This window comes from Nymphalis io, chromosome 27, assembly GCF_905147045.1.
Source record: "Nymphalis io chromosome 27, ilAglIoxx1.1, whole genome shotgun sequence".
NCBI classification, from domain to species: domain Eukaryota; kingdom Metazoa; phylum Arthropoda; class Insecta; order Lepidoptera; family Nymphalidae; genus Nymphalis; species Nymphalis io.
In genome coordinates, this window is record NC_065914.1 from 8,391,218 (window position 1) to 8,416,043 (window position 24,826).

Consider the following 24,826-nt stretch of genomic DNA (forward strand, 5'->3'; position numbering starts at 1 on the left):
CTGTGCCTATCTTTGTGTTTATTATTTCTACAAGAAATAAATTAGTAGTGGAAGAAACTTTGTTTTAATCAAACCTCATCTACAACATCATTCACAACTCCGCTACAATACAATAATAGTTAATTATTACATAAATTTTAAGTACGTATTTTATTAGATCTCTTTGCCTCAAAGTATCAATTAATCCGAATTAATTTAATTTGATAAAGTAATGGTAAGCGATGAAATGATGGTGTTAAATAATTAATTGTGTATTATCTGTGGCAGTTCGCTTAGATTGTTAATTTGAAACGTGTGTTTCTTTAATTTTTTAATTTTGTCACAGTAAACGGCCAGTTTTAATAAAAGTTAGCTTCGTGTCATCGATTTATGAAAATTTTAGAGTGTTATTAGACTAAATTAATCTTTTTATTTAATTATGCTTTGAATAAAACGTGTGATTGTGACATAAAAAATAAAACAATGTTTTTTACTGACTTAGAAAAATGTTATATATTAGCAAAGATTAAAAAAAATTTTAAGTCAGTCATTCAATATTAAAAAAAAAATTAAAACATTTTTAGCACATCATTAGACTATAATAAAAATAATTAAAGTATGTTGGATTTTTTATTTAAAATCTTTATAATTTAAGCTACACTTTGTAAAAAATAAATTGGCAATTATTGTGTCAACCCGCGTTCATAAGAAAGTTTCACGACAATGCGCGCTTGCTGAGTTGGTGATAATTAATCAAGTAGACTTATAAGTACATTCGAATTATTTCACAAAGGTTTAAAGCTACTAGTTGTGGATATATGCAGATTCTACCAAGAAGAACTGAACCGAAGAAAGAAACTCAATAGTAAATCTTGTAGCGTTAATCGAATTCCATACATTAGTATATAATCATAAATATCATTGTACCCATTTAGTCGATTATATGATTTAATTAATGATTAAACGAACTTACCATAATGTCTAGCATAATGTTACATGTAGTAGACACTAGATGTCGCCAGTCTGCACTGTTTTTGGATTTTTTATTATAGTAGCACAACTTGGTGCTGGTGCCGCTTTCTACTATCTTCATTATGTTCAGAGCATCTTCTTTGCAAATATTGATATTTGAGTATCAAGTAGATGGTTAATATTTGTCTCTGGTCAGACACTCTCTGTCCAATAAAAAATAATTTATTATAAGGGAAATGGTAAATGGGGTGGTTGAGATGCTAATCTATTCTCTTCAAAGTCCTCGTATAATTATGACTGCCTCGTTGGTCTAGTGGCTTGATGTAAGGCAGACCCCCTCCGGGTCAATTCCCAGGTCGGGTAAATAAAAAAAGCTATTGGGTTTGTCTGTCAGAAAATTCTGAGTAGCAGCCCGGAGTCTGGATGTTGGAAATGTGTACACTCCCGTGCCTCGGAAAGCACGTAAAGCCGATGGTCCTGCGCCTGAACTCTTTCCGGTCGTGTCGGTTTGCTGTCCCATCGGATTATGAGAGTTAAGGAATAGGGAGTGCACCTGTGTTTGCGCACACACTTGTGCACTATAATATCTCCTGCGTATTTGACTAATCAATCTTGAGATTGGCCGCCGTAGCCGAAATCGGTCTGGAGGACATTATTATTATAATTCAATTATAGATTAAAAGAGTCAATTAGTTTCAGTTGGGATTACAGTGTTAATGTACCAGGAGATCATAAACAGTGTGTCGGTCTCACCGAACGGTTAGATTAAAAGAGTCAATTAGTTTCAGTTAGGATTACAGTGTTAATGTACCAGGAGATCATAAACAGTGTGTCGGTCTCACCGAACGATTAGATTAAAAGAGTTAATTTTGACGAGACGTTTGGCGCGGTTGGTAGATACTTGCCTTTTCACGCCGAAGGTTGTGGGTTCGATTCCCACCCAGGACAGACATTTGTGTGCATGAACATGTCTGTTTGTCCTGAGTCTGGGTGTAATTTTCTCTATAAGTATGTATTTACAAAAGAAAAGTAGTATATGTAGTATATCAGTTGTCAGGTTTCCATAGCACGAGTTTTGTACAAGCTTAATTTGGGATCAGATGGCCGTGTGTGAAAAATGTCCCAGGATGTTATTATTATTAGTTTCAAAGATTTAGAATTAGGATTACGTTGTTAATGTACCAGGAGAACATAAACAGTGAGACGGTTTCACCGAACGATTAGATTAAAAGAGTAAATTAGTTTTACTTAGAATTACAGTGTTAATGTACCAGGAGATCATAAACAGTGAGTCGGTCTCACCGAACGATTAGATTAAAAGAGTCAATTAGTTTCAGTTAGGATTACAGTGTTAATGTACCAGGAGATCATAAACAGTGAGTCGATCTCACCGAACGATTAAATTAAAAGAGTCAATTAGTTCCAGTTAGGATTACAGTGTTAATGTACCAGGAGATCATAAACAGTGAGTCGGTCTCACCGAACGATTAGATTAAAAGAGTCAATTAGTTTCAGTTAGGATTACAGTGTTAATGTACCAGGAGATCATAAACAGTGAGTCGATCTCACCGAACGATTAAATTAAAAGAGTCAATTAGTTCCAGTTAGGATTACAGTGTTAATGTACCAGGAGATCATTAACAATGAGACGGTCTCACCGAACGATTAGATTAAAACAGTCAATTAGCTTCAGTTAGGATTACAGTGTTAATGTACCAGGAGATCATAAACAGTGTGTCGGTCTTACCGAACGATTAGATTAAAAGAGTCAATTAGTTCCAGTTAGGATTATAGTGTTAATGTACCAGGAGATCATAAACAGTGAGTCGGTCTCACCGAACGATTAGATTAAATGAGTCAATTAGTTTCAGATAGGATTACAGTGTTAATGTACTAGGAGATCATAGACAGTGAGTGGGTCTTACCGAACGATTAGATTAAAAGAGTTAATTTTGACTAGACGTTTAGCGCGGTTGATAGATACTTGCCTTTTCACGCCGAAGGTTGTGGTTTCGATTCCCACCCAGGACAGACATTTGTGTGCATGAACATGTCTGTTTGTCCTGAGTCAGAGTGTAATTTTCTGTATAAGTATGTATTTACAAAAGAAAAGTAGTATATGTCGTATATCAGTTGTCTGGTTTCCATAGCACGAGTTTTGTACAAGCTTAATTTGGGATCAGATGGCCGTGTGTGAAAAATGTCCCAGGATGTTATTATTTATTTATTTATTTATTTAACACTTTTTGCACAACATATACATAAAATGAGAGAAGTAGGAAACAATCAAAGAAAAAGAAAATAAAAAATGGTGCGCAAAGGCGGTCTTATCGCTTATAGCGATCTCTAACAGACAACCTTTGGTGAAAGAATTTTGTAAGAGAACAGGTAAGTGCATTTACATATAAAAATACAGATAGATACTAAATATTTAATAGACTACACATATCATACATACATATTATATATAATTATAGAGTATAAAATTATATATAGATAAATTATAAGCCACATACTATTTCATACATACATACATACCTTACATGGAAATGGACAAATAATAGCTTTTCAAGCGGTATTTAAAAATACTCAATGAATTCGACTGCCGAATATCTGTAGGCAGTGCATTCCAAAGTTTGATGGTTTTTTTCAGTAAAAGAGTTACTGTAGGTTTGTGTCCGGCTGCAGGGGGTAACTAGTTTATTATCATCCGAAGAACGCAGGTTGTGTGCGCTGTCGCAACCAAGAAATTTAAAGCGTTCTTTAAGGTAAGATGGTGTGTGATCGATATAAATAATAGAGTAGAGAAGAGATAAGGCGTGTAGATTTCTTCGTAGTCTGATTGGCAGCCACTTTAACTGAGACCGATACTCAGAGACATGATCAAACTTTCGCAGGCCAAAAATAAATCTTATGGCTATATTTTGCAGCCGTTCTAATTTATTTAGGAGGTCTTCAGTTAAATCCATGTAGCAGACATCAGTATAGTCCAGTATTGGTAACAGGAACGTATTAGCTAAACTGATCTTTGCCTTGATAGGCAATAGGTTTTTCCATCGCCTTAAGAAACCAATGATAGCGAAAATCTTACGACTCATTTCAGTGATTTGAGGTACCCAGGAAAAGGAAGCATCAAGAAGTAGTCCAAGATTTCTAACAGTCTCTTGCATGTGTAATATTTGGCCCTCAAATAAGATTGGAGGTAGATGTTTAACTTGGACCCTCGTCAGAAGCTTATGACTGCCAAATATAGCCACTTGCGACTTGCTCGGGTTCACTTTGAGACCGTAAGATTTACACCATTCGGGTATCTTTGTCAAATCATGATTCAAGGTTGCAGCTGCCTCATCGATACTGTCTAAAGGAGCGGTAACGTAAATTTGTAGATCATCAGCATATAGATGATAAGAGGAGGAAATAAGTGAAGCACACCACCTTGCGGGACACCGGAAGGAATATCTAGATAGGATGAATATTTATTATTAGCCATTATGCATTGCTGTCGGTTAAACAGATAAGAGTGGAACCATTCAATGACAGTAGAATCTATGCTTAGCAATCTTAGGTTTGCCAAGCATATGTCATAGTCGATGTTATTAAAGGCATTTGAAAAGTCAAGGAGAGCTAGTACAGTCACGGATTTGTTATCAATACCCTGGCGAATGTCATCACATACCTTAACAAGAGCTGTAACTGTACTATGGCCTAATCTAAACCCAGATTGAAAAGGGCACAGGATTTTATTAATAGTGAGGAATTGGTTTAGTTGAGAGTGAACAACACGCTCTAACACCTTTGAAAGAAATGGAAGAAAAGAAATAGGTCTAAAATGAGAAGGAAGCAAAGGATTGGAAACTTTAGGAATAAGAATCACGAGAGCTTTACGCCATACAGAAGGAAAGGCACCATGTAATAAAGAATAGTTAAATATATGGCATAAAGTAGGCAATATACTGTTAAGGGTAAGAAGTATAAGTTTTCGACTAATTCCGTCACAACCGATTGCATCAGATTTGATGCATAGGATGTGTTTTTTTTAATTCTCCCATGGTAACAGGACTGAATTGGAAAGGAGGATAGCTAGGGATTGGCAAGGAATGGAGATAGTTGAGTGTGATGGATTTGTACTGATTGTTTAGAGAGGAAGAGGAAATAAAGTGTTTATTAAGATCATCGAGATTGAAATTGGCAGGAAACGTTTCTCGCTGACGCCCTATCCCCAGTGATCTCAAAAACTGCCATATCCTAGATGTTCCGCTTTTTTCGATAGCATTAGTAATAAACTTACGCTGAGCATCACGACAAAGCATACTGCAACGATTTCGCAGCTGCTTATATTTTAAAAGGTTATCGTTCGTCGCATTTCTTTTGTATCTAGCTTTCGCAGCATTACGCTTTGCCATGAGTGCTTTAATGTCCTGAGTTAGCCAAGGAGCCGGTAGGTGCTTAAGCTTGATAGGTCTTAAAGGGGCATGTACATCCAATAGATCATTTAATAGGGAATTAAATATACTCATTTTATCGTCTATTGAGTTGGCATTATATATTGCGGTCCAGTCGATATTGTTTAGATCAGCCATAAAATTGGGAGTATTCAAATTCTGGTAATTTCGCCGCATGACTATGGTGGGCTTAGCCCGCGGAGGTCGTATCCTATAGGATAAATAAATTAAGTCATGGTAAGAAAAGGCTTCAGCGGGAAGCTGACCATGCGCATCAACATGACTAGGCGAGGAAACAACCATTAAGTCCAACAGCGATGGCAAACAATTCGGAAAAAAATGAGTTGCGTTCGTATGAAGTACATTAAGGTTACAGCTATTAATTATATTTTTAAAACGTTTGGCGCGTTGATCATCTTTAATTAAACAAGTATTAAAATCTCCCATAATGATTGTGTGATCAACAGACGCACTAAATTGTTCCAACAAATTTTCAAAATTATCAAAATAATTAATAGTAAGGGATGGACTATAAAAAACACCCAGTAGTAGTTTGAGATGGCCGAATAAGACTTCAATAAAAATATGTTCAGATGACTCACAGTATTGTGTAGGATATTTATTTAAAATAGTAAAGGGGATATGACTACGGAGATATATTGCCACTCCACCACCACCTTTACCGGTACGATCATTCCGGATCAGATGAAAGCCAGGCAAACAGTAAGAAGTTGAAGGTAAGCAGGGTTTCAGAAAAGATTCGGATACTAGGACGGCATGAATATTTTTACTATCGAAGGAAGACAGGAAATCGGGGTAATGGGAAGGTACACTCTGCGCATTTATATGCACTACATTAAAATTTCTAGTGAAACCGGAGAAAGTTGAATCTGAAAGAGAGTTTAGAGAAAGAGAAGCACTATGAAAACTATCATCACTAGAGAGCACTGCGTCACTAAGATACTCACTATTGTCATTCGAGTCGCTTAAACTGAGAGTGTTTGAAATCATGCTGGTTATATTAACAACCAACTATTATATGTATGTATAAATTCTAAAAATAATAATAATTAAATATATATATATATAAATAGATAAAATAATAAAAATATATATGAATAAAAAAAATTTTATATATATATATATATAAGTTCTAATCAAGGCATATCTCTAACCCGCCAGCAGTATGTGAGATAGCATTTTAAAATTAATATTGAAAATACCATTCATATCATATATCATAATAAACAATAGGAGTGGATACAATTTTAAAGATTTAAGTGACACGGTAAAGAAAACAATAAAAAAAAAATAATAATAACTAAAAAAGCTTAACTAAAAACTAAAAATAATAACTAAAAATTATGAATAATTACACAACAAGTATCCACAAACTATAGAACTATTATAACAAGCTATTAAACTATCCCAAAAAAAATAAGAAACATTTAAATAATAAAAAGGATATTAAAAAAAAAAAGTACTAATTAAAGTAATACAAAAATAAGTGTAAGATATTTAATTACTACAGTTATTTGTACTAAAGAAAAAAAAAAAAAACTACGGCCAAAATGCAAGAGTCCAAAGCCAATCAACTACAATTAGCATGTAAACTTGTCAAACGTCTAATTGTTGACATTGTACCGACATGTCCATTAATTATAAATAATGAAAGTAAAAATAGAACAATATAGTATCTAACATAAATACAAAATACAAATCGAAGCTAAACACTAATGTTCAAAAGTATACGATATTAATTTAATGCTACAGTACGTCTAACAAAACAAAGCTTACTTTTTGACAGTTCTCTTGCTTCGAATAGCCTGTGTGGAACTGGTAGATTTACCAATTGAGTCGACAGAACTGGTACTGGGAATAGCAGCAGGAATAGTAGCCAAAGGAATATCATTCTGTGTGCATTTGATTGAATTAAGTTCAGCTGTTGTGACAATACGATGGCGCTTACCGTCTGACCCAGTAACAATAACGGCACCATCCTTCGTCCAGCATTTAGATATTCCAAACTTCCGTCTCGCAGCCATAAACAGTTCATGTCTCTCCTTAGTAAGGAATTCCGAAAGAGTCACACCCGTATTTTTGAGAGATGTTTTCGAGTACCATATTTTATTACGAAGCGACGCGTCATGAAATTTGACAAGAATAGCTCGAGGCTTATCTCGCGTGGATTGACCCAATCGCTGGCATCGGCTGAGCTTATCCATGGTAAGCTCGGGCAACTTGAGATTATCTGATAAAACCCTCGACACCACAGTTGGTACATTCTCCTTTACTTCTTCAGGAATTCCATGCAAGAGGAGCATCTTCCTTCTACTTCGCATCTCCATTTGGTTGTATTGCTTTGATAGGAGTTCAACTTGCTTCTGAAGGCTCTCCAACGCAGTTAAAACAAAGAGTCTAAATATATTAAACTGAGCCGCTATGTTGGTGGTTGGACTTGATGCTGGGATAGAACTCTCAAGAGTCTTTTGAAATTCAGCCATCCGTGAGTTGAAGTGTTCAGTCAGGTCTTGAATTGAGTGCTTGATGGACTCCATAGTGCAAATGTGAATGTATTATATATTCTTTCAATGTTTCCGTTTATGGGGGATTTAATCCGTGTTATGGAGATTTAGCTGGCAGGTAGGGAACACAATTAGCACATTTGTATTAGTGTAATTATTGATCTTCCAATTTATTTAATTGAAATTAACAAGAGCTCTTATAAAACCGTGTTGTCTTTTATTTGACACCTACCCGAAAAAAGGTGATTGGTGAAGATATTATTATTAGTTTCAAAGATTTAGAATAAGGATAACGTTGTTAATGTACCAGGAGATCATAAACAGTGAGTCGGTCTCACCGAACGATTAGATTAAAAGAGTCAATTAGTTTCAGTTAGGATTACAGTGTTAATGTACCAGGGTATCATAAACAGTGTGTCGGTCTTACCGAACGATTAGATTAAAAGAGACAATTAGTTCCAGTTAGGATTACAGTGTTAATGTACCAGGAGATCATAAACAGTGAGTCGGTCTCACCGAACGATTAGATTAAAAGATCATAAAAAGTAAGTCGGTCTCACCGAACGATTAGATTAAAAGAGTCAATTAGTTTCAGTTAGGATTACAGTGTTAATGTACCAGGAGATCATAAACAGAGAGACGGTCTCACCGAACGATTAGATTAAAAGATTCAATTAGTTCCAGTTATGATTACAGTGTTAATGTACCAGGAGATCATAAACAGTGAGTCGGTCTCACCGAACGATTAAATTAAAAGAGTCAATTAGTTCCAGTTAGGATTAAAGTGTTATTGTACCAGGAGATCATAAACAGTGAGTCGGTCTCACCGAACGATTAGATTAAAAGAGTCAATTAGTTTCAGTTATGATTACAGTGTTTGCATTTGTGTGCATGAACATGTCTGTTTGTCCTGAGTCTGGGTGTAATTTTCTGTATAAATATGTATTAACATAAGAAAGTAGTATATGTAGTATATCAATTGTCTGGTTTCCATAGCACGAGTTTTGTACAAGCTTAATTTGGGATCAGATGGCCGTGTGTGAAAAATGTCCCAGGATGTTATTATTATTAGTTTCAAAGGTTTAGAATTAGGATTACGTTGTTAATGTACCAGGAGAAAATAAACAGTGAGACGGTTTCACCGAATGATAAGATTAAAAGAGTAAATTAGTTTCAGTTAGGATTACAGTGTTAATGTACCAGGAGATCATAAACAGTGAGACGGTCTCACCGAACGATTAGATTAAAAGAGTCAATTAGTTCCAGTTATGATTACAGTGTTAATGTACCAGGAGATCATAAACAGTGAGTCGGTCTCACCGAACGATTAAATTAAAAGAGTCAATTAGTTCCAGTTAGGATTACAGTGTTAATGTACCAAAAGATCATAAACAGTGAGTCGGTCTCACCGAACGATTAGATTAAAAGTGTCAATTAGTTTCAGTTAGGATTACAGTGTTAATGTACCAGGAGATCATAAACAGTGTGTCGGTCTCACAAAACGATTAGATTAAAAGAGTCAATTAGTTCCAGTTAGGATTACAGTGTTAATGTACCAGGACATCATAAACTGTGAGTCGGTCTCACCGAACGATTAGATTAAAAGAGTCAATTAGATTCAGTTAGGATTACAGTGTTAATGTACCAGGAGATCATAAACAGTGAGTCGGTCTCACCGAACGATTAGATTAAAAGAGTCAATTAGTTTCAGTTAGGATTACAGTGTTAATGTACCAGGAGATCATAAGCAGTCTGTCGGTGTTACCGAACGATTAGATTAAAAGAGTCAATTAGTTTCAGTTAGGATTACAGTGTTAATGTACCAGGAGATCATAAACAGTGTGTCGGTCTCACCGAACGATTAGATTAAAAGAGTCAATTAGTTTCAGAAAGGATTACAGTGTTAATGTACTAGGAGATCATAAACAGTGAGTCGGTCTTACCGAACGATTAGATTAAAAGAGTTAATTTTGACTAGACGTTTAGCGCGGTTGGTAGATACTTGCCTTTTCCTGCCGAAGGTTGTGGTTTCGATTCCCACCCAGGACAGACATTTGTGTGCATGAACATGTCTGTTTGTCCTGAGTCTGAGTGTAATTTTCTGTATAAGTATGTATTTACAAAAGAAAAGTAGTATATATAGTATATCAGTTGTCAGGTTTCCATAGCACGAGTTTTGTACAAGCTTAATTTGGGATCAGATGGCCGTGTGTGAAAAATGTCCCAGGTAATTATTATTATTAGTTTCAAAGATTTAGAATTAGGATTACGTTGTTAACGTACCAGGTGAACCTAAACAGTGAGACGGTTTCACCGAACGATTAGATAAAAAGAGTCAATTAGTTCCAGTTAGGATTACAGTCTTAATGTACCAGGAGATCATAAACAGTGAGTCGGTCTCACCGAACGATTAGATTAAAAGAGTCAATTAGTTTCAGTTAGGATTACAGTGTTAATTCACCAGGAGATCATAAACAGTGTGTCGGTGTTACCGAACGATTAGATTAAAAGAGTCAATTAGTTTCAGTTAGGATTACAGTGTTAATGTACCAGGAGATCATAAACAGTGTGTCGGTCTCACCGAACGATTAGATTAAAAGAGTCAATTAGTTTCAGAAAGGATTACAGTGTTAATGTACTAGGAGATCATAAACAGTGAGTCGGTCTTACCGAACGATTAGATTAAAAGAGTTAATTTTGACAAGACGTTTAGCGCGGTTGGTAGATACTTGCCTTTTCACGCCGAAGGTTGTGGTTTCGATTCCCACCCAGGACAGACATTTGTGTGCATGAACATGTCTGTTTGTCCTGAGTCTGAGTGTAATTTTGTGTATAAGTATGTATTTACAAAAGAAAAGTAGTATATATAGTATATCAGTTGTCAGGTTTCCATAGCACGAGTTTTGTACAAGCTTAATTTGGGATCAGATGGCCGTGTGTGAAAAATGTCCCAGGTAATTATTATTATTAGTTTCAAAGATTTAGAATTAGGATTACGTTGTTAACGTACCAGGAGATCATAAACAGTGAGACGGTTTCACCGAACGATTAGATTAAAAGAGTCAATTAGTTCCAGTTATGATTACAGTGTTAATGTACCAGGAGATCATAAACAGTGAGTCGGTCTCACCGAACGATTAAATTAAAAGAGTCAATTAGTTCCAGTTAGGATTACAGTGTTAATGTACCAAAAGATCATAAACAGTGAGTCGGTCTCACCGAACGATTAGATTAAAAGTGTCAATTAGTTTCAGAAAGGATTACAGTGTTAATGTACCAGAAGATCATAAGCAGTCTGTCGGTGTTACCGAACGATTAGATTAAAAGAGTCAATTAGTTTCAGTTAGGATTACAGTGTTAATGTACCAGGAGATCATAAACAGTGTGTCGGTCTCACCGAACGATTAGATTAAAAGAGTCAATTAGTTTCAGAAAGGATTACAGTGTTAATGTACTAGGAGATCATAAACAGTGAGTCGGTCATATCGAACGATTAGATTAAAAGAGTTAATTTTGACTAGACGTTTAGCGCGGTTGGTAGATACTTGCCTTTTCACGCCGAAGGTTGTGGTTTCGATTCCCACCCAGGACAGACATTTGTGTGCATGAACATGTCTGTTTGTCCTGAGTCTGAGTGTAATTTTGTGTATAAGTATGTATTTACAAAAGAAAAGTAGTATATATAGTATATCAGTTGTCAGGTTTCCATAGCACGAGTTTTGTACAAGCTTAATTTGGGATCAGATGGCCGTGTGTGAAAAATGTCCCAGGTAATTATTATTATTAGTTTCAAAGGTTTAGAATTAGGATTACGTTGTTAATGTACCAGGAGAACATAAACAGTGAGACGGTTTCACCGAACGATTAGATTAAAAGAGTCAATTAGTTTCAGTTAGGATTACAGTGTTAATGTACCAGGAGATCATAAACAGTGAGACGGTCTCACCGAACGATTAGATTAAAAGAGTCAATTAGTTCCAGTTAGGATTACAGTGTTAATGTACCAGGAGATCATAAACAGTGAGTCGGTCTCACCGAACGATTAAATTAAAAGAGTCAATTAGTTCCAGTTAGGATTACAGTGTTAATGTACCAAAAGATCATAAACAGTGAGTCGGTCTCACCGAACGATTAGATTAAAAGTGTCAATTAGTTTCAGTTAGGATTACAGTGTTAATGTACCAGGAGATCATAAGCAGTCTGTCGGTGTTACCGAACGATTAGATTAAAAGAGTCAATTAGTTTCAGTTAGGATTACAGTGTTAATGTACCAGGAGATCATAAACAGTGTGTCGGTCTCACCGAACGATTAGATTAAAAGAGTCAATTAGTTTCAGAAAGGATTACAGTGTTAATGTACTAGGAGATCATAAACAGTGAGTCGGTCTTACCGAACGATTAGATTAAAAGAGTTAATTTTGACTAGACGTTTAGCGCGGTTGGTAGATACTTGCCTTTTCACGCCGAAGGTTGTGGTTTCGATTCCCACCCAGGACAGACATTTGTGTGCATGAACATGTCTGTTTGTCCTGAGTCTGAGTGTAATTTTGTGTATAAGTATGTATTTACAAAAGAAAAGTAGTATATATAGTATATCAGTTGTCAGGTTTCCATAGCACGAGTTTTGTACAAGCTTAATTTGGGATCAGATGGCCGTGTGTGAAAAATGTCCCAGGTAATTATTATTATTAGTTTCAAAGATTTAGAATTAGGATTACGTTGTTAACGTACCAGGTGAACCTAAACAGTGAGACGGTTTCACCGAACGATTAGATAAAAAGAGTCAATTAGTTCCAGTTAGGATTACAGTCTTAATGTACCAGGAGATCATAAACAGTGAGTCGGTCTCACCGAACGATTAGATTAAAAGAGTCAATTAGTTTCAGTTAGGATTACAGTGTTAATTCACCAGGAGATCATAAACAGTGTGTCGGTGTTACCGAACGATTAGATTAAAAGAGTCAATTAGTTTCAGTTAGGATTACAGTGTTAATGTACCAGGAGATCATAAACAGTGTGTCGGTCTCACAAAACGATTAGATTAAAAGAGTCAATTAGTTCCAGTTAGGATTACAGTGTTAATGTACCAGGACATCATAAACTGTGAGTCGGTCTCACCGAACGATTAGATTAAAAGAGTCAATTAGTTCCAGTTATGATTACAGTGTTAATGTACCAGGAGATCATAAACAGTGTGTCGGTCTCACCGAACGATTAGATTAAAAGAGTCAATTAGTTTCAGATAGGATTACAGTGTTAATGTACAAGGAGATCATAAACAGTGAGTCGGTCTTACCGAACGATTACATTAAAAGAGTTAATTTTGACTAGACGTTTAGCGCGGTTGGTAGATACTTGCCTTTTCACGCCGAAGGTTGTGGTTTCGATTCCCACTCAGGACAGACATTTGTGTGCTTGAATATGTCTGTTTGTCCTGAGTCTCAGTGTAATTTTCTGTATAAGTATGTATTTACAAAAGAAAAGTAGTATATGTAGTATATCAGTTGTCAGGTTTCCATAGCACGAGTTTTGTACAAGCTTAATTTGGGATCAGATGGCCGTGTGTGAAAAATGTCCCAGGATATTATTATTATTAGTTTCAAAGGTTTAGAATTAGGATTACGTTGTTAATGTACCAGGAGAACATAAACAGTGAGACGGTTTCACCGAACGATTAGATTAAAAGAGTCAATTAGTTTCAGTTAGGATTACAGTGTTAATGTACCAGGAGATCATAAACAGTGAGACGGTCTCACCGAACGATTAGATTAAAAGAGTCAATTAGTTCCAGTTATGATTACAGTGTTAATGTACCAGGAGATCATAAACAGTGAGTCGGTCTCACCGAACGATTAAATTAAAAGAGTCAATTAGTTCCAGTTAGGATTACAGTGTTAATGTACCAAAAGATCATAAACAGTGAGTCGGTCTCACCGAACGATTAGATTAAAAGTGTCAATTAGTTTCAGTTAGGATTACAGTGTTAATGTACCAGGAGATCATAAACAGTGTGTCGGTCTCACAAAACGATTAGATTAAAAGAGTCAATTAGTTCCAGTTAGGATTACAGTGTTAATGTACCAGGACATCATAAACTGTGAGTCGGTCTCACCGAACGATTAGATTAAAAGAGTCAATTAGATTCAGTTAGGATTACAGTGTTAATGTACCAGGAGATCATAAACAGTGAGTCGGTCTCACCGAACGATTAGATTAAAAGAGTCAATTAGTTTCAGTTAGGATTACAGTGTTAATGTACCAGGAGATCATAAGCAGTCTGTCGGTGTTACCGAACGATTAGATTAAAAGAGTCAATTAGTTTCAGTTAGGATTACAGTGTTAATGTACCAGGAGATCATAAACAGTGTGTCGGTCTCACCGAACGATTAGATTAAAAGAGTCAATTAGTTTCAGAAAGGATTACAGTGTTAATGTACTAGGAGATCATAAACAGTGAGTCGGTCTTACCGAACGATTAGATTAAAAGAGTTAATTTTGACTAGACGTTTAGCGCGGTTGGTAGATACTTGCCTTTTCACGCCGAAGGTTGTGGTTTCGATTCCCACCCAGGACAGACATTTGTGTGCATGAACATGTCTGTTTGTCCTGAGTCTGAGTGTAATTTTGTGTATAAGTATGTATTTACAAAAGAAAAGTAGTATATATAGTATATCAGTTGTCAGGTTTCCATAGCACGAGTTTTGTACAAGCTTAATTTGGGATCAGATGGCCGTGTGTGAAAAATGTCCCAGGTAATTATTATTATTAGTTTCAAAGATTTAGAATTAGGATTACGTTGTTAACGTACCAGGTGAACCTAAACAGTGAGTCGGTCTCACCGAACGATTAGATTAAAAGAGTCAATTAGTTTCAGTTAGGATTACAGTGTTAATTCACCAGGAGATCATAAACAGTGTGTCGGTGTTACCGAACGATTAGATTAAAAGAGTCAATTAGTTTCAGTTAGGATTACAGTGTTAATGTACCAGGAGATCATAAACAGTGTGTCGGTCTCACCGAACGATTAGATTAAAAGAGTCAATTAGTTTCAGAAAGGATTACAGTGTTAATGTACTAGGAGATCATAAACAGTGAGTCGGTCTTACCGAACGATTAGATTAAAAGAGTTAATTTTGACAAGACGTTTAGCGCGGTTGGTAGATACTTGCCTTTTCACGCCGAAGGTTGTGGTTTCGATTCCCACCCAGGACAGACATTTGTGTGCATGAACATGTCTGTTTGTCCTGAGTCTGAGTGTAATTTTGTGTATAAGTATGTATTTACAAAAGAAAAGTAGTATATATAGTATATCAGTTGTCAGGTTTCCATAGCACGAGTTTTGTACAAGCTTAATTTGGGATCAGATGGCCGTGTGTGAAAAATGTCCCAGGTAATTATTATTATTAGTTTCAAAGATTAAGAATTAGGATTACGTTGTTAACGTACCAGGAGTTCATAAACAGTGAGACGGTTTCACCGAACGATTAGATTAAAAGAGTCAATTAGTTCCAGTTATGATTACAGTGTTAATGTACCAGGAGATCATAAACAGTGAGTCGGTCTCACCGAACGATTAAATTAAAAGAGTCAATTAGTTCCAGTTAGGATTACAGTGTTAATGTACCAAAAGATCATAAACAGTGAGTCGGTCTCACCGAACGATTAGATTAAAAGTGTCAATTAGTTTCAGAAAGGATTACAGTGTTAATGTACCAGGAGATCATAAGCAGTCTGTCGGTGTTACCGAACGATTAGATTAAAAGAGTCAATTAGTTTCAGTTAGGATTACAGTGTTAATGTACCAGGAGATCATAAACAGTGTGTCGGTCTCACCGAACGATTAGATTAAAAGAGTCAATTAGTTTCAGAAAGGATTACAGTGTTAAAGTACTAGGAGATCATAAACAGTGAGTCGGTCATACCGAACGATTAGATTAAAAGAGTTAATTTTGACTAGACGTTTAGCGCGGTTGGTAGATACTTGCCTTTTCACGCCGAAGGTTGTGGTTTCGATTCCCACCCAGGACAGACATTTGTGTGCATGAACATGTCTGTTTGTCCTGAGTCTGAGTGTAATTTTGTGTATAAGTATGTATTTACAAAAGAAAAGTAGTATATATAGTATATCAGTTGTCAGGTTTCCATAGCACGAGTTTTGTACAAGCTTAATTTGGGATCAGATGGCCGTGTGTGAAAAATGTCCCAGGATATTATTATTATTAGTTTCAAAGGTTTAGAATTAGGATTACGTTGTTAATGTACCAGGAGAACATAAACAGTGAGACGGTTTCACCGAAAGATTAGATTAAAAGAGTCAATTAGTTTCAGTTAGGATTACAGTGTTAATGTACCAGGAGATCATAAACAGTGAGACGGTCTCACCGAACGATTAGATTAAAAGAGTCAATTAGTTCCAGTTAGGATTACAGTGTTAATGTACCAGGAGATCATAAACAGTGAGTCGGTCTCACCGAACGATTAGATTAAAAGAGTCAATTAGTTTCACTTCGGATTACAGTGTTAATGTACCAGGAGATCATAAACAGTGAGTCGGTCTCACCGAACGATTAGATTAAAAGAGTCAATTAGTTTCAGTTAGGATTACAGTGTTAATTCACCAGGAGATCATAAACAGTGTGTCGGTCTCACCGAACGATTAGATTAAAAGAGTCAATTAGTTTCAGAAAGGATTACAGTGTTAATGTACTAGGAGATCATAAACAGTGAGTCGGTCATACCGAACGATTAGATTAAAAGAGTTAATTTTGACTAGACGTTTAGCGCGGTTGGTAGATACTTGCCTTTTCACGCCGAAGGTTGTGGTTTCGATTCCCACCCAGGACAGACATTTGTGTGCATGAACATGTCTGTTTGTCCTGAGTCTCAGTGTAATTTTCTGTATAAGTATGTATTTACAAAAGAAAAGTAGTATATGTAGTATATCAGTTGTCAGGTTTCCATAGCACGAGTTTTGTACAAGCTTAATTTGGGACCAGATGGCCGTGTGTGAAAAATGTCCCAGGATATTATTATTATTAGTTTCAAAGGTTTAGAATTAGGATTACGTTGTTAATGTACCAGGAGATCATAAACAGTGAGACGGTCTCACCGAACGATTAGATTAAAAGAGTCAATTAGTTCCAGTTATGATTACAGTGTTAATGTACCAGGAGATCATAAACAGTGAGTCGGTCTCACCGAACGATTACATTAAAAGAGTCAATTAGTTCCAGTTAGGATTACAGTGTTAATGTACCAAAAGATCATAAACAGTGAGTCGGTCTCACCGAACGATTAGATTAAAAGTGTCAATTAGTTTCAGTTAGGATTACAGTGTTAATGTACCAGGAGATCATAAACAGTGTGTCGGTCTCACCGAACGATTAGATTAAAAGAGTCAATTAGTTTCAGTTAGGATTACAGTGTTAATTCACCAGGAGATCATAAACAGTGTGTCGGTGTTACCGAACGATTAGATTAAAAGAGTCAATTAGTTTCAGAAAGGATTACAGTGTTAATGTACTAGGAGATCATTAACAGTGAGTCGGTCTTACCGAACGATTAGATAAAAAGAGTTAATTTTGACTAGACGTTTAGCGCGGTTGGTAGATACTTGCCTTTTCACGCCGAAGGTTGTGGTTTCGATTCCCACCCAGGACAGACATTTGTGTGCATGAACATGTCTGTTTGTCCTGAGTCTGAGTGTAATTTTCTGTATAAGTATGTATTTACAAAAGAAAAGTAGTATATATAGTATATCAGTTGTCAGGTTTCCATAGCACGAGTTTTGTACAAGCTTAATTTTGGATCAGATGGCCGTGTGTGAAAAATGTCCCAGGTAATTATTATTATTAGTTTCAAAGATTTAGAATTAGGATTACGTTGTTAACGTACCAGGTGAACCTAAACATTGAGACGGTTTCACCGAACGATTAGATAAAAAGAGTCAATTAGTTCCAGTTAGGATTACAGTCTTAATGTACCAGGAGATCATAAACAGTGAGTCGGTCTCACCGAACGATTAGATTAAAATAGTCAATTAGTTTCAGTTAGGATTACAGTGTTAATTCACCAGGAGATCATAAACAGTGTGTCGGTGTTACCGAACGATTAGATTAAAAGAGTCAATTAGTTTCAGTTAGGATTACAGTGTTAATGTACCAGGAGATCATAAACAGTGTGTCGGTCTCACAAAACGATTAGATTAAAAGAGTCAATTAGTTCCAGTTAGGATTACAGTGTTAATGTACCAGGACATCATAAACTGTGAGTCGGTCTCACCGAACGATTAGATTAAAAGAGTCAATTAGTTCCAGTTATGATTACAGTGTTAATGTACCAGGAGATCATAAAAAGTGAGTCTATCTCACCGAACGATTAGATTAAAAGAGTCAATTAGTTTCAGTTAGGATTACAGTCTTAATGTACCAGGAGATCATAAGCAGTCTGTCGGTGTTACCGAACGATTAGATTAAAAGAGTCAATTAGTTTCAGTTAGGATTACAGTGTTAATGTACCAGGAGATCATAAACAGTGTGTCGGTCTCACCGAACGATTAGATTAAAAGAGTCAATTAGTTTCAGATAGGATTACAGTGTTAATGTACAAGGAGATCATAAACAGTGAGTCGGTCTTACCGAACGATTAGATTAAAAGAGTTAATTTTGACTAGACGTTTAGCGCGGTTGGTAGATACTTGCCTTTTCACGCCGAAGGTTGTGGTTTCGATTCCCACTCAGGACAGACATTTGTGTGCTTGAATATGTCTGTTTGTCCTGAGTCTCAGTGTAATTTTCTGTATAAGTATGTATTTACAAAAGAAAAGTAGTATATGTAGTATATCAGTTGTCAGGTTTCCATAGCACGAGTTTTGTACAAGCTTAATTTGGGATCAGATGGCCGTGTGTGAAAAATGTCCCAGGATATTATTATAATTAGTTTCAAAGGTTTAGAATTAGGATTACGTTGTTAATGTACCAGGAGAACATAAACAGTGAGACGGTTTCACCGAACGATTAGATTAAAAGAGTCAATTAGTTTCAGTTAGGATTACAGTGTTAATGTACCAGGAGATCATAAACAGTGAGTCGGTCTCACCGAACGATTAGATTAAAAGAGTCAATTAGTTTCAGTTAGGATTACAGTGTTAATGTACCAGGAGATCATAAGCAGTCTGTCGGTGTTACCGAACGATAAGATTAAAAGAGTCAATTAGTTTCAGTTAGGATTACAGTGTTAATGTACCAGGAGATCATAAACAGTGTGTCGGTCTCACCGAACGATTAGATTAAAAGAGTCAATTAGTTTCAGAAAGGATTACAGTGTTAATGTACTAGGAGATCATAAACAGTGAGTCGGTCTTACCGAACTAATTGACTCTTTTTAATAGCACGAGTTTTGTACAAGCTTAATTTGGGATCAGATGGCCGTGTGTGAAAAATGTCCCAGGATATTATTATAATTAGTTTCAAAGGTTTAGAATTAGGATTACGTTGTTAATGTACCAGGAGAACATAAACAGTGAGACGGTTTCACCGAACGATTAGATTAAAAGAGTCAATTAGTTTCAGTTAGGATTACAGTGTTAATGTACCAGGAGATCATAAACAGTGAGTCGGTCTCACCGAACGATTAGATTAAAAGAGTCAATTAGTTTCAGTTAGGATTACAGTGTTAATATACCAGGAGATCATAAGCAGTCTGTCGGTGTTACCGAACGATAAGATTAAAAGAGTCAATTAGTTTCAGTTAGGATTACAGTGTTAATGTACCAGGAGATCATAAACAGTGTGTCGGTCTCACCGAACGATTAGATTAAAAGAGTCAATTAGTTTCAGAAAGGATTACAGTGTTAATCTACTAGGAGATCATAAACAGTGAGTCGGTCTTACCGAACGATTAGATTAAAAGAGTCAATTAGTTTCAGTTAGGATTACAGTGTTAATGTACCAGGAGATCATAAACAGTGAAACGGTCTCACCGAACGATTAGATTAAAAGAGTCAATTAGTTCCAGTTATGATTACAGTGTTAATGTACCAGGAGATCATAAACAATGAGTCGGTCTCACCGAACGATTAGATTAAAAGAGTCAATTAGTTTCAGTTAGGATTACAGTGTTAATGTACCAGGAGATCATAAACAGTGAGTCGGTCTCACCGAACGATTAGATTAAAAGAATCAATTAGTTTCAGTTAGGATTACAGTGTTAATGTACCAGGAGATCATAAACAGTGAGACGGTCTCACCGAACGATTAGATTAAAAGAGTCAATTAGTTCCAGTTAGGATTACAGTGTTAATGTACCAGGAGATCATAAACAGTGAAACGGTCTCACCGAACGATTAGATTAAAAGAGTCAATTAGTTTCAGTTAGGATTACAGTGTTAATTCACCAGGAGATCATAAACAGTGTGTCGGTGTTACCGAACGATTAGATTAAAAGAGTCAATTAGTTCCAGTTAGGATTACAGTGTTAATGTACCAGGACATCATAAACTGTGAGTCGGTCTCACCGAACGGTTAGATTAAAAGAGTCAATTAGATTCAGTTAGGATTACAGTGTTAATGTACCAGGAGATCATAAACAATGAGTCGGTCTCACCGAACGATTAGATTAAAAGAGTCAATTAGTTTCAGTTAGGATTACAGTGTTAATGTACACGGAGATCATAAGCAGTCTGTCAGTGTTACCGAACGATTAGATTAAAAGAGTCAATTAGTTTCAGTTAGGATTACAGTGTTAATGTACCAGGAGATCATAAACAGTGTGTCGGTCTCACTGAACGATTAGATTAAAAGAGTCAATTAGTTCCAGTTATGATTACAGTGTTAATGTACCAGGAGATCATAAACAGTGAGTCGGTCTCACCGAACGATTAAATTAAAAGAGTCAATTAGTTCCAGTTAGGATTACAGTGTTAATGTACCAGGAGATCATAAACAGTGAGTCGGTCTCACCGAACGATTAGATTAAAAGAGTCAATTAGTTTCAGTTAGGATTACAGTGTTAATTTACCAGGAGATCATAAAAAGTGAGTCGGTCTCACCGAACGATTAGATTAAAAGAGTCAATTAGTTCCAGTTAGGATTACAGTGTTAATGTACCAGGAGATCATAAACAGTGAGACGGTTTCACCAAACGATTAGATTAAAAGAGTCAATTAGTTTCAGTTATGATTACAGTGTTAATATACCAGGAGTTTTACAGTTTTAATCTACCCGTTCGGTGAGACCGACACACTGTTTATGAACTCCTGTTACATTAACACTGTAATCCTAACTGAAACTAATTGACTCTTTTAATCTATAATTGAATTATAATAATAATGTCCTCCAGACCGATTTCGGCTACGGCGGCCAATCTCAAGATTGATTAGCCAAATACGCACGAGATATTATAGTGCACAAGTGTGTGCGCAAATACAGGTGCACTCCCTATTCCCTTACTCTCATAATCCGATGGGACGGCAATCCGATACGACCGGAAAGAGTTTAGGCGCAGGACCATCAGCTTTAAGTGCTTTCCGAGGCACGGGAGTGTACACATTTCCAATTTCCAGACTTCGGGCTGCTACTCAGAATTTTCTGACAGACAAACCCAATAGCTTTTTTTATTTGCCCGACCTGGGAATTGACCCGGAGGGGGTCTGCCTTACATCAAGCCACTAGACCAACGAGGCAGTCATAATTATACGAGGACTTTGAAGAGAATAGATTAGCATCTCAACCACCCCATTTACCATTTCCCTTATAATAAATTATTTTTTATTGGACAGAGAGTGTCTGACCAGAGACAAATATTAACCATCTACTTGATACTCAAATATCAATATTTGCAAAGAAGATGCTCTGAACATAATGAAGATAGTAGAAAGCGGCACCAGCACCAAGTTGTGCTACTATAATAAAAAATCCAAAAACAGTGCAGACTGGCGACATCTAGTGTCTACTACATGTAACATTATGCTAGACATTATGGTAAGTTCGTTTAATCATTAATTAAATCATATAATCGACTAAATGGGAACAATGTGTAATGTATGGGGTAGTTAAATTACACGGGGGTATCAAATTTACTAAGTTAGATCTGTCTCAGGCCTATGCACAACTTGAACTTGATGAATCATAAAAATACACTGTAATAAACACTCACAAGGGCTTATTTAGGTATAATAGACTGATTTATGGTTTGGCTTCGAGTCCAGGTATTTTTCAAAGATTGTTAGAACAACTATTTTCGGATATGCCTCGAGTGGGTGTTTTCCTAGATGATGTGATAATTACCGGGGAGGACGACCAATCACATTTAAAAACACTTCACGAGGTATTTAATCGATTACAAAAATATGGTTTAAAAATTAAAAAAGATAAGTGTACGTTCTTTGCCGACTCTGTTACATATTTAGGCTTTGTAATTAGTAAAGAAGGGGTTCATACATGCCCAAATAAGATTGAAGCAATTCAGAAGGTTCGCATACCGAATAATGTATCCGAATTGCGCTCATTTTTAGGATTAGTTATGTATTACGCTAGATTTGTTCCAAACATTAGTACAATTTTAGCACCATTGTATATTTTATTAAAAAAGGAAAAAAAATATGAATGGAATACAGAAAGTAATATAGCTTTTAATAAGGTTAAGCAATTGTTAACATCTAGTGAAATTTTAGCACATTATTCACCTGACTTACCCTTAATTCTAACAACTGACGCTAGTAGTTATGGAGTAGGGGCTGTAATTTCACATATAACCGCTAAAGGGGAGCGACCTATAGCTTACGCGTCTCGGGTGCTTAATGCTGCTGAGAAATCGTATGGCCAAATAGAAAAGGAAGCTTTAGCTATTATTTATGGCATTAAAAAATTTCACACGTACTTATACGGAAGGAAATTTACGTTACGCACGGTTCATAAACCGTTGGTAGCTATTTTCGGTGATAAACATGGTATCCCTACAATGGCGGCTAGCAGAATGCAACGGTGGGCCGTTATTTTAGCTGGTTATAATTATAATATTGAATACGTTCAAAGTAATAAGAACGCGGCCGATGCTTTATCTAGATTTCAGACGGGAGAAGGGAAACTACAAGTAGAGGAGAAAACTTACGTTAATTTCATACAAATTTTTTTACCTATAACACGGAAGACAGTAGTAGAACATCAGAATAAGGATAACATACTTAAGAAAGTAATTTTATATTTACAATCCGGGTGGTCCAAGGCGTGCGACGATGAAGATCTTAAGCCATATTTTGTACGTCGTAATGAATTGTATTTAGATGCGGGGTGTATAATTTGGGGATACCGCTTAGTAATACCTAAATCATTAACATCTGAGTTGCTAAAGGAAATACACGTTGGTCATTTAGGTATAGTAAAGATGAAGAGCATTGCACGTAGTTACGTTTGGTGGCCCGGTATCGACGCCGACATTGAACGCACTTGTAATGAGTGTGTTACGTGTGCGATGGAAAACGCAGCACCAGCGAAAGCTCCGATCAAGCCATGGCCTTTTATTCCGGAGCCATGGTCAAGAATACACATTGACTTCTTAGGACCGCTTAACGGTAAAACATTTTTAGTTTTAATAGACTCCACATCGAAATGGTTAGAAATTTTTAACATGCCAAATACGACCGCGGCTGCTGTTATTAAAGTTTTACGGGAAACTTTCGCTAGGTTCGGTTTGCCTAAAGAAATTGTTTCGGATAATGGGCCGCCTTTCTCGAGCAAAGAATATGCCAATTTTATGAGGAACAACGGTATTAAGGTTACATTCTCCCCCGTGTATCATCCGTCTAGTAATGGAGCAGCGGAAGGCGCTGTTAAGTTGTGCAAACGGGCAATAAAAAGTCGTTAAGGGATGGTTGCGATATCGATGCCGCATTGCAAACCTATTTATTACCATACAGGAACGTCGATCAAAGTACCACGGGTCTTTCACCTGCCATGATTTTACAACGTAGGCGTATAAGATCAAGACTAGACTTATTGCATAGGGATTGGGCGATGGAAGATAGAGTACGGGAGGTGCAAAATAAGCAAATAGAAAGAGGAAAAGGAGTTATAAGGCAATTTAAACAAGGGGATAATGTCTGGGTAAGGAATTATGGGGAAGGAAAGAAATGGTTAAAAGGTAAGATAGATGGTAATTTTGGGTCTCGTAATTACCTCATAGGTAGGGATGACGGTCCACCTATAAAAAGACACGTTAATCACATAAAAAAACGTTGGGTAAGCTTTGATTTATCTACGTCAAAATCGCCACCACAAAACCAAAACATGCCGAGTGATCACCCCATATCTGAGCCACAGCTAGAAATACCGACGACTGAGTCGGCTGAATCATCCAACACGGAACTTATTATTCCACCATCGATATCCCCTGAGACTCAGGTAGATGTGTCACCATCGATTCGTTCCCAGCGCGTTAGGAAACCAGTTGAACGATTTCGATTCGAATTTGATTAGGCAACTAATATTATATAATTTATTTTTAAGTTAGGTTAAGTTAATTCTAAGTAATGTATAAGTAACTAAGGGTGAGGGTGTAATGTATGGGGTAGTTTTATAATATTACTTTTATAACTGTGGGTAATTGTAAACCTATGTATGGTGGACGTCTTTTATTGTGCTCAGTAATTATCCTCAAATAATTATCAATAATATTATATATTATTCACATACTCAACACAATGATATTTATGATTATATACTAATGTATGGAATTCGATTAACGCTACAAGATTTACTATTGAGTTTCTTTCTTCGGTTCAGTTCTTCTTGGTAGAATCTGCATATATCCACAACTAGTAGCTTTAAACCTTTGTGAAATAATTCGAATGTACTTATAAGTCTACTTGATTAATTATCACCAACTCAGCAAGCGCGCATTGTCGTGAAACTT